Genomic DNA, 14,425 nt, shown 5'->3' on the forward strand with positions numbered 1-14,425 from the left:
TGCAAACTTCGCCGGTGCATCCAAACCCCGTGATATGATACGCTCTATCACACATAAACCTCCTTATATCTTCCTCAAAATAGCCACCATACATACCTATTATGGCATTTCCATAGCCATTTCGAGATATATTGCCATGCAACTTTCCACCGTTTCATTTATGACACGCGTCGTCATTGTCATATTGCTTTGCATGATCATGTAGTTGACATCATATTTGTGGCAAAGCCACCATGCATAATTTATCATACATGTCACTCTTGATTCATTGCCCTTCCCGGTACACCGCCGGAGGCATTCATATAGAGTCATATTTTGTTCTAGTATTGAGTTGTAATCATTGAGTTGTCAATAAATAGAAGTGTGATGGTCATCATTAATAGAGCATTATCCCAAATAAAAAAGGGGAGAAAGTCCAAATAAAAAATAATAATAATAATAAAAAGGGACAATGCTACTATCCTCTTTTTCCACACTTGTGCTTCAAAGTAGCACCATGATCTTTATGATAGAGAGTCACTTGTTTTGTCACTTTCATATACTAGTGGGAATTTTTCATTATAGAACTTGGTTTGTATATTCCAACAATGGGCTTCCTCAAATTCCCTAGGTCTTCGTGAGCAAGCAAGTTGGATGCACACCCACTTAGTTTCTTTTGTCGAGCTTTCATACATTTATAGCTCTAGTGCATCTGTTGCATGACAATCCCTACTCCTTGCATTGACATCAATTGATGGGCATCTCCCTAACCCGCTGATTAGCTGCGTCGATGTGAGACTTTCTCTTTTTTTGTCTTCTCCACATAACCCCCATCATTATATTCTATTCCACCCATAGTGCTATATCCATGGCTCATGCTCATGTATTGCTTGAAAGTTGAAAAAAATTTGAGATAGCTAAAGTAAGAAACAATTGCTTGGCTTGTCATCGGGGTTGTGCAAGATGAGCGCATTCTTGTGTGATGAAAATGGAGCATGACCAAACTATATGATTTTGTAGGGATGAACTTTCTTTTGCCATGTTATTTTGAGAAGACATGATTTCTTAGTTAGTATGCTTGAAGTATTATTATTTTTATGTCAATATTAAACTTTTGTCTTGAATCTTTCGGATCTGAATATTCATGCCACAATAAAGAAAATTACATTGAGAATTATGCTAGGTAGCATTCCACAACAAAAATTCTGTTTTTATCATTTACCTACTCGAGGACGAGCAGGAATTAAGCTTGGGGATGCTTGATACGTCTCCAACGTATCTATAATTTTTTTATTGTTCCATGCTATTATATTATCTATTTTGGATGTTTAATGGGCTTTATTATACACTTTTATATTATTTTTGGGACTAACCTACTAACCCAAGGCCCAGTGCAAATTGTTGTTTTTTTTTGCCTATTTCAGTGTTTCGCAGAAAAGGAATATCAAAAGGAATGAAACCTTCGGGAGAGTTATTTTTGGAACAAACGTGATCCAGGGGACTTGGAGTAGACATCAAGAAAGAAGCGAGGCGGCCACGAGGCAGGGAGGCGCGCCTGCCCCCTGGGCGCGCCCCCACCCACGTGGGCCCCTCGCAGCTCCATCGACCTACTTCTTCCTCCTATATATATCCATATACCCCGAAAACATCCAGGAGCACCATGAAACCCTATTTCCACCGCTGCAACCTTCTGTACCCAAGAGATCCCATCTTGGGGCCTTTTCCGGAGCTCCACCGGAGGGGAATCGATCATGGAGGGCTTCTACATGAACACCATAGCCTCTCCGATGATGTGTGAGTAGTTTACCATAGACCTTCGGGTCCATAGTTATTAGCTATAGATGGCTTCTTCTCTCTCTTTGGATCTCAATACAAAGTTCTCCTTGGTCTTCTTGGAGATCTATTTGATGTAACTCTTTTTGCGGTGTGTTTGTCGAGATCCGATGAATTGTGGGTTTATGATCAAGTTTATCTATGAAAAATATTTGATTCTTCTCTAAAATCTTTTATGTATGATTGGTTATCTTTGCAAGTCTCTTCGAATTATCAGTCTGGTTTGGCCTACTAGATTGATCTTTCTTGCAATGGGAGAGGTGCTTAGCTTTGGGTTCAATCTTGCGGTGTCCTTTCCCAGTGACAACACGGGCAGCAAGGCACGTATTGTATTGTTGCCATCAAGGATAAAAAGATGGGGTTTATATCATATTGCTTGAGTTTATCCCTCTACATCATGTCATCTTGCCTAATGCATTACTCTGTTCTTATGAACTTAATACTCTAGATGCATGGTGGATAGCGGTCGATGTGTGGGGTAATACTAGTAGATGCAGAATTGTTTCGGTCTACTTGTCGCAGACGTGATGCCTATATACATGATCATGCCTAGATATTCTCATAATTATGCACTTTTCTATCAATTGCTCGACAGTAATTTGTTCACCCACCGTAATACTTATGCTATCTTGAGAGAAGCCACTAGTGAAACCTATGGCCCCGGGGTCTATCTTTTATCATATAAGTTTCCAGTCTATTTTACTTTGCGATCTTTACTTTCAATCTATATCACAAAAATACCAAAAATATTTATCTTATTATCTCTATCAGATCTCACTCTCGTAAGTGACCGTGAAGGGATTGACAACCCCTTTATCGCGTTGGTTGCGAGGTTCTTATTTGTTTGTGTAGGTATGAGGGACTTGCGTGTAGTCTCCTACTGGATTGATACCTTTGTTCTCAAAAATTGAGGGAAATACTTACGCTACTTTGTTGCATCACCCTTTCCTCTTCAAGGGAAAACCAACGCAGTGCTCAAGAGGTAGCAGGCGGCAGCGGAGATCGACGAGCACGAGCCATAGTAGTACTCTTTGTTTTGTTTAATTAAGAGCGCCGGTCTTTAATTTGGTAGAGTAATGTTTAGGTCAGCTAGCTCTGTTTAATTGCTGAACTTGCACGATTAAGAAGTGTGGGTGTGATGTAGTCTCCTTTGTGTACCCAAATTATGCAATGACATGTATGACCACTGTAACCATGGAAATTCGAACCAAAATTTTTGATGTTCCAACTCATCACACACGGGCTAAGCTATCTGAATCGTTTGTCATGTTCACATATCGTACACAGTTCTGAATAAGGGGCCGTGTCTGATGACACTTTGCGCGCCAGTTTTTCGCTGATGCGATTCTAAATTTTCGGCTTCCGCAAAATTATCTACCTCCCCGCCCCCTCCCCCTTTCCAAAAGCCACATTTTTCCTGTTTCCTCCTTCCTTTCCAAGTTGAAACCTTCACTCCTTTCTTGCAGCGCCGCCTCCTTGACGGCGACCCTCCTTCACGCTGCTCGGCCTCGCCTATCCAAGCAGGTAATCCACACCCGACCCTGTTGGGGATATTACTACTGGACGTAAACCGGCCAGGAGTTGCCGGATTAACTCTATAAATATTAGAAACCCATGAAGACGTAAGGGTGATGGCGCTTTATGGAGGCTCAAGGCCCATAGGCGAGTTAAGGCATGTAGATGTAAACCGACTTTCTCATGTAACTTGCATTGTAAGATAGGAAGGATAGAGACTGAGCCGGACACGTTTATGATCCGGCCTCGGGACTCTGTAACCCGGCGGGCGTCAACCTGTGTATATAAAGGGACGACCCGGCCGCGGTTTAGGGACAACAGACAACAACTCGAGAGCCAAGCAAACCGGATTCGCTCCCTGGTCATCGGAACCCTAGCAATACCAAACACAACTAGACGTAGGCTTTTACCTTCATCGAAGAGGCCGAACTAGTATAAAAACCCTCGTGTCCCTTGTCCGGTTTAACCCCTTTAAGCTAACCATAGCGTTGGCTCCACGACTAAGTCCTTTCACGAGGACATCTGCCATGACAAAACCATGTCAGTTGGGGCCCGCCGTGGGGCTATCGCACGATGGTTTTGAGTTCTTGAAGGGCAGCTTCGAAGGACTCAAGGGATACGTTGTGGGCCGGATGACTAAGAGTCGTCGCGGCAAGCTCTACATCGACGACGTAGGATGGGGTCCCGAGGCCGGTTCAATTGAATATGGGTACCGGGTCCCCTTTGGCGGGATTCACGTCTTCATCAGCAAGATCCGCGAACCGGGACCTGAGCCGGACACCTACACCGACATCATCGAGACAGCTCAGCGTGCAAGCCCTGCCCAGGTTCAGCCCGCAGCAAGGCATGTTTTCGTAGGTATCATCCACGGAGCGGAGTATGAGGATGGACCGGCATCTGAAGGAGAAACCCTTATCCGTTCCGATGACGAGTCTTCAACCGGAGAGACCGAGTCGCTATATCAGCTGCAGGATGGCCGGATTAGTGGAGGTTCCGATGGCAACAGTATTCCGGATCCCCTCGATCTGCCAAGCTGGGTCGCAGTCTTCATGGCCGGTACACAACCAGCGCAACACTCTTCTACCGCCGCGGCAATGCTCTCCGGTTCAGCAACAGCAACGCCAGCAGGAGCAGGGGGCTCGGCACCGCCTCCGGCTCAAGTTTTGTCTGATTTGTTCGACACCTTGGCAACATTGCTGGCAGTAGAGGTGGAGGCAGCAAACCGGGATCAGCACAACGCGGAGATTGCAAAGGTGAAGGATCAGATAGCTCGGGCTAAGGCGGACCTGGCAGCAGAGAACGCCAGGATGGCTACAGAACGGGCCGAGTTAGAAGCTTAGGTCTACCGGCTTAGGCTGGATCAGAGTGCCTCAGATGATGTCATGAGGAGGAGATACCGGTTGCACCTTCTGCCGGGTTATGAGCCAAGGAACCTCTTCAACACACCAGGAGCAGGAACCAGTAACCAGCCGGTGGTAAACCGGACGGAGGCACCGGGAACAGGAGCGCTGGTTCAGCCGCGGGCGATGAACCCGCCTCGTCTGAACAACATTGTGCCACAGTATGTTTCGACGCCCCTGGGGCATTACTCCAACCCGTTGGATAACATTGTGGCCGCCGCTTCACGATTGGCAGCCCTCCCAACTGACGGCGAGTCACCAGTGGCAATTGAGACACGACGGGCCAGAGAGCTCCTTCAAACAGCTTTAAACCAACAGCAGGCTTATTCGCATAGTCGCGAGAGGATTCCTCCACCCCCGTCCGAGTCGGAGCTACAGCAGGCATGTCGTGGATGAACCGGCCGTGTCAAGCAGTGCACGTCACCGTAACTCACTGCGAGGGCATAACCCGGCAGGTGGTGGTGGTAACGCACAGGATGTGGTGGATCATGGTCGTGCATGCCGAGAAGCCGAGTTAGCAGCACAACATGTGGCTCGTCAGCTTACTCCGGTTCACCCTACCGCTTCAGTGGAGCCAGGGGTGGTCTTCAGTTCTTTGGGGGTGCCCTGCCTCACCCCAGCCTTGCGCAATGTACGACTGCCCAAAGATTTCAAAGGCCCTCGCAAGGTACCCAATTACACCGCCGATTTGCAACCAGAGTCATGGGTTGAGAGTTATGAGATGGCAATGGAGATGCTGGATGTGGATGAAGCGGTGTGTGCTAAGTATTTCACCATGATGTTGGAAGGAATGGCCCGTACCTGGTTAAAGAGCTGACCGGCTAACTCCATTGCGTCATGGGCCGAGTTGAAGAGCCGGTTTATCCAGAATTTCAAGCATACATGTAAGCAGCCCATGTCAATTGTGGACCTAGCCTCTTGTGTTCGGGAAGAGGGGGAGTCTACGACCCATTGGGTGAAGCGAGTCTCAACCATTCTTCATTCATCAGACCGCATCAACGCGGATACAACAGTTTTAACGTTGGAAGGCAATTGCCGGTTTATTCCATTAAAGCTGAAGCTAGGGAGGCTCAAACGTCACTGCAATGACATGTCAACCCTTATGGCTGCTTTGGTGAAATATGCCGATTCAGATAGTATCAAAGACCCTGAGTCTGAGGATGACAAACCGGGGAAGGGGAAAAAGAACGGCAATACCAAGGGGCAGCAGCACAATCCGGCAGGTCATGGGAATAATGGCAAGCGCAAGGGAGACAATAGTTTGGACTTTGTGGCCAACACCAATGCTCAGGATAACGGTCAGCATCGTAAGGGTAAGCCGCCCCAGAGGGGCGGAGGTTCAGGCCCCAATTTGGAGCGCCTGTTAAATCAACCTTGTCCAAAGCATGGATCGAAGGAGAGGCCAGCTTCACATCTTTGTAAAGATTGTTTCATCATGCGAGAGTTCAAGAACTCCAATATGTTTCAATACGACAATGGCCCGCCTGGCGGTTAAGGAGGTGTTTTTCATGGGTCGGGTTATGGAGGCAGCAGCTCCAGTTCAGGATTCCAAGGCAATCAAACCGGACATGGCAATCAAGGGAACTAGGGCAATCAGGGAGGTTATAACCATCAGGGGAATCAACAGCAGCAGTAGTTGGGTTATCAGAGCAATCCGAAGCTGTTGAACAGTGGGCAGTATCATGTCTTCACCACTAGCTTGTGTAAGCGTGATCAGAAGCTTCACAAGAGGGTCGTGAACTGTGTTGAACCGGCAGTGCCTCAGTATTTGCGCTGGTCTGAGCAACCAATTTTATGGAGTCGAGAGGATCACCCACCCCGGGTTCATAATCCGGGTCATCTGGCCTTAGTGGTGGCACCTCAAGTTGGGAGGTATAAGTTCACCAAGGTGCTTATGGATGGGGGAAGTAGTATCAATATCCTTTACTATGATACCTTCCGCCGTATGGGATTGACAGATAAGAATCTTAAACCGTCGAACACCGTTTTCATGGTGTGGTGCCTGGTAAGTCTGCGTATCTAGTGGGCAAGATAGCCCTAGAGGTGGCTTTTGGAGATGATCATGACTCAAGATCGGAAACGTTGACTTTTGAAGTGGTGAAAATCAAGAGTCCGTATCACGCCCTGTTCGGACGACCAGCTTATGCCAAGTTCATGGCAAGGCCGTGTTATGTGTATCTACAGCTTAAGATGCCGGGTCATAAGGGGACCATCACAGTACATGGGAGCAGGAAGATCGCTTTGGAGTGTGAAGAGGGTGATGCGGCTTATGCTGAATCGGTTTGTGCCACAGAGGAGCTAAAGTTTGATAAGGACAATGTTGATCCGGCAGATATGACTTCTCTGAAGAAGCCAACTACAGAGCATGATCCGGCACTGAAGTTTAAATTGGCTACAGACACTAAGATGGTTGATTTTGTTGGCGATTCATCCAAGCAGTTCAGCATCAGCGCTAACCTGGATCCCAAATAGGAAAGCACGCACATCGAGTTCATCCGTGAGAACCGGGACATCTTTGCATGGAAGCCTTCTGACATGCCAGGTGTACCGAGGGAACTCGCTGAGCACACACTTAATATAGATCCTAAGTTTAAACCGGCCAGGCAGTTTCTCCGCCGCTTCAATGAATAAAGGTGTAAGGCTATTGGTGAGGAGGTAGCTCGGCTGTTGGCCGCAGGGTTTATTGTGGAGGTTTTTCACCCGGAGTGGCTGGCTAATCCGGTGCTGGTTCTTAAGAAAAACGACACTTGGAGTATGTGTGTGGACTACATAGATTTGAACAAGGCTTGTCCAGCAGATCCCTTTGCCCTCCCTCGTATTGATTAGATTATTGATGCTACGGCGGGTTGTAACCGTTTGTGTTTTTTGGATGCTTACTCTGGTTATCATCAGATCAAAATGGCAGTTAAGGACCAGTAGAAGACAGCTTTTATAACTCCCTTTGGAGCCTTCTGCTATGTCTCCATGCCCTTTGGGCTCAAGAGTGCCCAGGCGACTTATCAGCGCTGTGTTCAGAATTGTCTTCATAAGCAGATTGGGCGCAATGTTCATGCATATGTGGATGATATTGTGGTAAAGTCCAGGAAGGAGGAAACATTGATAGATGACTTGAGAGAAACTTTTGACAACCTAAGGGTTTATAAGATGATGCTTAATCCGGACAAATGTGTCTTTGGTGTTCCGGCAGGCAAGCTCTTGGGTTTTCTGGTATCTAACAGGGGCATTGAGGCTAATCCGGAGAAGATCACAGCTATCACCTCTCTGGCTAAACCGGCATGTATCAATGACGTTCAGCGTCTGGCGGGCCGGATTGCAGCTTTGAGCCGGTTTATCAGTCGTCTTGGGGAGAAGGCTATCCCTTTATATCATATGCTAAAGAAAATGGATGACTTTGTTTGGAGCGATGTGGCTGATAAAGCGTTTGAGGATTTGAAGAGGCAGTTAGCTGAACCGCCTGTCCTTGCAGCTCCGGTCAATAAAGAGCCTTTACTGCTATATGTGGCTGCTAATGCCCGGGCTGTTAGTGTGGCTATTGTTGTGGAGCGCAAGGAGGCTGGAAAGGATTATCCGGTTCAACGGCCGGTTTATTATATTAGTGGGGTGCTTATTGAATCAAAGGAGAGGTATCCGCATTGGGAGAAGCTGGTGTATGGGGTGTTTATGGCAAGCCGGAAGCTCAGGCATTATTTTCAGGGTCATCCTATCACAGTGGTCAGTTCAGCCCCTCTGGGAGATATCATTCAAAATAGAGAAGCAAATGGCCGGATTGCCAAGTGGGCTATTGAGCTTGGACCTCACGGACTCAAATATACACCTCGCACAGCGATCAAATCTCAAGCACTCGTGAACTTCATCAATGATTGGACCAAGTTGCAGGCGCCAGAGGAAAAGCAAGACAACACTTATTGGACTATTCACTTTGATGGGTCCAGGCAATTGGAGGGCTCAGGGGCTGGAGTCATATTAACTTCCCCACGAGGTGACAAGTTTTGTTATGTTCTCCGCTTAATGTTCCCTTGTACTAACAATGCAGCTGAGTATGAGACCTTACTCCACGGTCTGCGGATGGCTAAGGAGATGAACTTAAGCCGGGTTAAGTGCTTCGGTGATTCGGACCTGGTGGCTCAGCAGGTATCTGACACTTGGGATTCCAAGGATCCACTCAAGGGTGCATATCTACGGGAGGTGGACATAGTGGCTGGTCATTTCAAAGGTTATCAAGTTGACCATATAGACCGGCGAAAGAATGAAGCGGCAGACGCTTTAAGTCGTCTAGGCTCTCAGCGTAAACCGGTGCCACCTAATGTCTTCCTCGACGTACTTCATAATCCGTCGGTCAAATTACCCACAGAGGAGGAGTTGGCTATTCCTGACCCGGAGGCCCAGTTGGTGGCAGCTTTGCATGTTATACCGGATTGGACAATCCCGTACCTGGCTTACAAGAACCGGGGCGAGTTACCGGAGGATGAAACCTTGGCCCGACAGATAATCCGGCGGTCCAAGTCAATGACCATTATCAATGGGGAGTTACATCATTACAACGTCACAGGGGCGATTCAGCGTTGTGTATCTCCTCAGGAAGGATGTGAGATTTTGCGTGAGATCCACGAAGGAGATTGTGGTCACCATGCCGGTTCAAAGTCCTTGGTGGCTAAGGCTTTTTGTCACGGCTTCTACTGGTTGACAGCTCATGCTAACGCTGAGGATTTAGTAAAAAGGTGTGACGGTTGTCAGAAATTTGCACGTCGCGCTCATGTCCCGGCTTAGGAGTTGAGGATGATTCCAATCACTTGGCCGTTTGCAACTTGGGGGCTCGATATGGTTGGACCCTTTAAGAGATCCAAGGACAAAAAGACCCACCTGTTGGTGGTGATTGACAAGTTTACCAAGTGGGTAGAGGCAGAGCCAGTCAGTGAGTGTGATGCAGCCACGGCGGTTCAATTCATTAAAAAGGTGATATTCCGGTTTGGTTTTCCACATAGCATTATAACTGATAATGGTACTAATCTGTCCAAAGGAGATATGGAAGAATTTTGTCAACGTGAGCACATCCGGCTTGATGTAGCATCAGTGGCTCACCCCTAGTCTAATGGTCAAGCAGAGAGGGCAAATCAAGAAATTTTGAGAGGTATCAAACCCCGGCTTATCGTTCCTTTAAAGCGGACGCCGGGTTGTTGGGTGGAGGAGTTACCTTCCGTTTTATGGAGTATCAACACCACACCAAACAGGTCTACGGGTCACACGCCTTTCTTCATGGTTTACGGAGCAGAGGCGGTTCTCCCTAGTGACATCCGTCATGACTCACCCCGTGTGGCAGATTACGTTGAAGCCGAGAATGAGAAAGCACGTCAGGACTCACTAGACCTGTTAGATGAGGAGCGTGATTTAGCAGCAGCATGTTTGGCGATTTTTCAACAAGATCTCCGATGTTATCACAGCCGCCGGGTTAAGACCAGAACTTTTCAAGAAGGTGATCTGGTGCTCCGGCTCATCCAGGATTAGACTGATATGCACAAGTTATCCCCACCTTGGGAAGGACCTTTTGTGGTCAGCAAAAATCTGCACAATGGGTCATACTACCTCATCGATGTTCGAGAGCACAAAGACTCACGCAAATCGGAGGAGGAGACCCAGCGGCCGTGGAATATAGCTCTTCTTCGGCCTTACTATACTTGAGCCACAAGCTCTTCTTATGTACATACTTATGACAATGTATATATTACATAATAAACCGGAGCCTCGGCTAAAGCGGGGTCTCTGTTCTTTTTACATCATGTGTGGTTCCATGGGGGCTTCTACTTACAAAGTGGAGTTCTATTAACCCGGCCTATAAAGCCACATAGATAAGAAGGAAATCACTAGGGGGCTTGGTCGTATCCGAACCATAGCTACACCTTTTGATCGGTTTAAAACCAAAAAGGGAAATCACTAGGGGGCTTGGTTGTATTTACACCATAGCTACACCTTTTGATAGGCTTAAAGCCAGAAGGAAATTATGTGGAACCAAAGAGAGTCTGTTGCATAAAGCGCAACTCAAACATAGGTGACCACTGAGCATAGCTCAAATATTACTTGGGGGCTCCTTGCTTCTCAAAGAATAACGAGCTTGCACCCTTGTAATAGGATATCAAGCCAGGCTTGGAAGCCAGGTGTATTCACCTACCCCGGGTTATCCTTCCTCTTTAAGTAAGCCACTCCGTCCAGGTAAACCTGGTATGACCCATCAAACGTCTGACAAGTCAATCTCATAGACCCTGAACTTGTCAAAGTTAAAACGGTGATTGGTTAAAGATTGAGGTCCATCTTAAAAGTCTTTGCAAAATGGTTTAGCTCAGCGGCCTGGCAGCCCATGAAAAGCCTCGATTTAGGGCCTGGCAGCCCATGAAAAGCCTTGCATATTTATTTTTGATTTGCTATTTTTACACATATTTTGATAAGGGATTTATGAATATTTTCTGATAAACCGGTGTTTATTACAACCCGGCATGGCTTTCAATGCTCAGTTGTCAGTACATGATCAGTTCTAAACCGGTAGTAAGTTGCTCCGGTCTGGTTTTGACTCAAGGTCACCAGCATTATTCGAACAAACCGGTGGTTATCATAACCCGGTATGGTTTTTCTATGAACAGCCAAGAGGAAAAGGAGTCATCAATACTCCGGGTTGGTGTTTTCACCCTTACCATACCAACAGTTGGTCAGCCAACGAAGGTATATCACGGGTATCATCTATTTTATATCTGGTTATTACAATCTTGGTTCTCTATCCAAGTTATGTATATATTTTTGGGCATCATGACCCATCCAGTGGTAAACCACTAGGACACTTTCAAGTTTTTATATGCAGGAACAAAAGCCATAATAGACTATGCATATAATAGCTCCAAAAGTATGGCAAGTTCTCAGTAACAAGCAAAACAAACATGCTCGATGGCATGACAGATAAAGTGTTCATGCTATCCTATTACAAGGCGCTTTAAACAAGCCCAAATTGAATAATTGTTTTCATAAGAGTGGCAGACTGCAACTGGCAAACCGGCTTCCGGTTTATGATTCCTCATCCGGACGGCTTGAAGATTGAGGGTCATATTGAGCGGTCGCATTTTCCTCATCCCTACCCAGTTGCTGGAAATCAGTCGTTGACCAGTCGATTCTAGTTAAGGCTTGAAAAATGGCTTCTTCATGAATAAGGTTGGCAGGGTCAATGTCAGGAGCGTAAGTATGCTTACGGATTGGCGGAACAAGCTCTTCTACATTATGAGTCAGTGCGGGCTGTCTTTTCCCTTCATCATCGTAAACCGGTTGAAAAGGAGACAGATCTGTGTCCTCCGCCAATTTGCTTGCTATAGGCCGCATCTCCTTTGTCAGCCTCCAGAGATCGTCATTATTGAAATCTGAATCGTCTTCCTTCACACCAGGATAGCCTTTGATGATATCTGGTGGTTCCAGATCTGGAATCCACGCCTTGGCCAGGATTAGCGCGGTCAGTGCACCTGACCTTGCGGTTGATCTCTTCAGTTCATCTAACTGGGCAGGCAACATGGCCAGTTTTTCGAGGGTTTCTTTTATCAGCGTTGGAGGAGGGTTGTTATAAGGTGCCGTGCAAATCGCCCGCTTGGATCTAGAATACAGCTGTTCTATTAAAGTATAGGCCGCTTTAAGCTTCATCCGCATGTCAGAGCCCAGATGGGTAATGCGGGTCCCTGTCATGGTAAAACATCAGTAAACCGGGTAATTGATAAGATATTATGCATTAGACAAACTTCATGAGAGGGTACTCACCAAACACAGTACAAGTCATAGAATTAATCTGCCGCTTTAAACCGGTCAGTTCTTCAACCACCGGCTTTAGGGCTGCTTCTGCGTCTTCGGCCTTCTTTGTTAAACCGGCTATTTCGGTCTCCCAATCTGCACGCTCTTTGTTAAAGGTTTCTTTCAGCTTCTCCATGGCTGCTAAGGCATTTGTCAGCTCTTCCTTGGCCTTGGAAGCCTCTGCTTGCTGAGATTTAACATTCTCCTGAAGGTCAGCGGTTTGAGCATCCTTCTTACTCAGCTCGGCCTACAAGGGCAAGATATATCATCAATGGGCTATGAAGTACCAAGCGTATAACAAGTTATGCACTTTGTACTTGGGGGCTAATGCCTATTTGCTCTGTCATCAACATATTTTTTGCAAGTCTCAAGTACAATGCAAGCATTATCTTTGACACTTGGGGGCTAATGTACATCCGTTCAAAGTTGAAGCATTGATTCAAGACCCGGTTTACCTTGGAAAGATAAACCGGCCATTGGGGGGCTACACTGATGAAAACTACAGGAATACAATGATAAAGTACTGGTTTGTTTCCAAGGATCACCTGACATATGGAGGATGAGCATGCAAGGATTGAGATATTACAAAATCCCGATTTATGATTGTCATCATAAAATGGCCCTTGGGGGCTACTTGAGTTGATATTTACAAATTGGATTCACGAAAGGGAAAGTGATGAAAATACCTCATAGCGCTCCTTCATAAGATTCACCAGACCGGCTTCATAATCACGGTTTGAGTGAAGACGGTTTAGGAAACCAGCGTGGAGTTCTTGAGCACTAAGATGGGCAAAGCTGGATAAATCAGTGCTCCACTTGCCTTTCTCCATAGCAACACGCTCTTCCTTGGCACTATGTTTTGCCAAAATAACAGGATGGCCAGGAGAGGTGTGACCAATACCAGTAATGATAACCTCGCCTTCTTTGTCTCCAGCAGCCTTTTCTGGAGTTGATGGAGTGTCAGTAGTTCTCATTGGACTAGAAGGTCTGTCATCAATTCGGATTGGATTTGCCGGTTCATCATCAGGCACAGCAGTATCAGCTTTTGCTTGTTCATCAGTGTTATGATCTTGAGGGGGTGGTTCATCAAATGTGGCCTCAGTATTTGGACCCTCCGGTTCAGCAGTTTGCTACGGTTCAATAACCACCTGGTCTTCTGGCGGATTATTCACCCGAGCCTTTTTACTGGGTCTGGCTTTGGCTCTAAACAGAACAAGATGCAAAGGTTAGCATAGCATATAAAGTATGAAACATCAAAAGAAGGGGGTGAAGTACTTACCCAGCTACGGTTTTGAGAGGAGGGAGTTGGGTCGTTGTTGACTCACCAGAGGATGAAGGAGGTGTCACCTGATAATTTGAATCGAACGGATTAAGGGGTTGTCAGAAATAGCCTGCCTTGGGATAAGAAGTGTCAGAAGTGGGTGAGACCTCAGATCGGCGTTTTCGAACTAGGGTGTCCGTTAAACCGGTCAAAGTGACCTTTTGACCGCTGTGCCGGGTTTTGCGGCGAGCTTCGTGCTATTGTTTCTTCAAAATAAATGTTGGATCCAAGTGAGCAAGAGGATGAGAAAAGCTTACTTTCTGGACCGCTTGACGGATTTTTGTGTTGGCAGAGAGTCTGAACCGGAGGAAAGGATAATTACCTTTGCATCGTCAGCTTAGCTGCCCTCAACGTCCTCCTGATAAGTATCATTGTCAATGAGATGCATGAAAAGGGAACCAAGTGAATCAAGTTCTACCTCAACTTCCGGTTAATCCGGGTCGTCATCCAGTTCCATACTGACGCGTTCAGGTGCCTTCAGCTTTGTGGTTTTCTTGACGGATTTTTTTTTAGGGCGGGAAGGCTTTGCCGCTTTCTCTTGAGGTTTCTTCTTCCAGAACGGACCATC

The sequence above is a fragment of the Triticum urartu genome, chromosome 1A (assembly GCF_056163025.1).
Source record: "Triticum urartu cultivar PI428250 chromosome 1A, HENAU_Tu73, whole genome shotgun sequence".
NCBI classification, from domain to species: domain Eukaryota; kingdom Viridiplantae; phylum Streptophyta; class Magnoliopsida; order Poales; family Poaceae; genus Triticum; species Triticum urartu.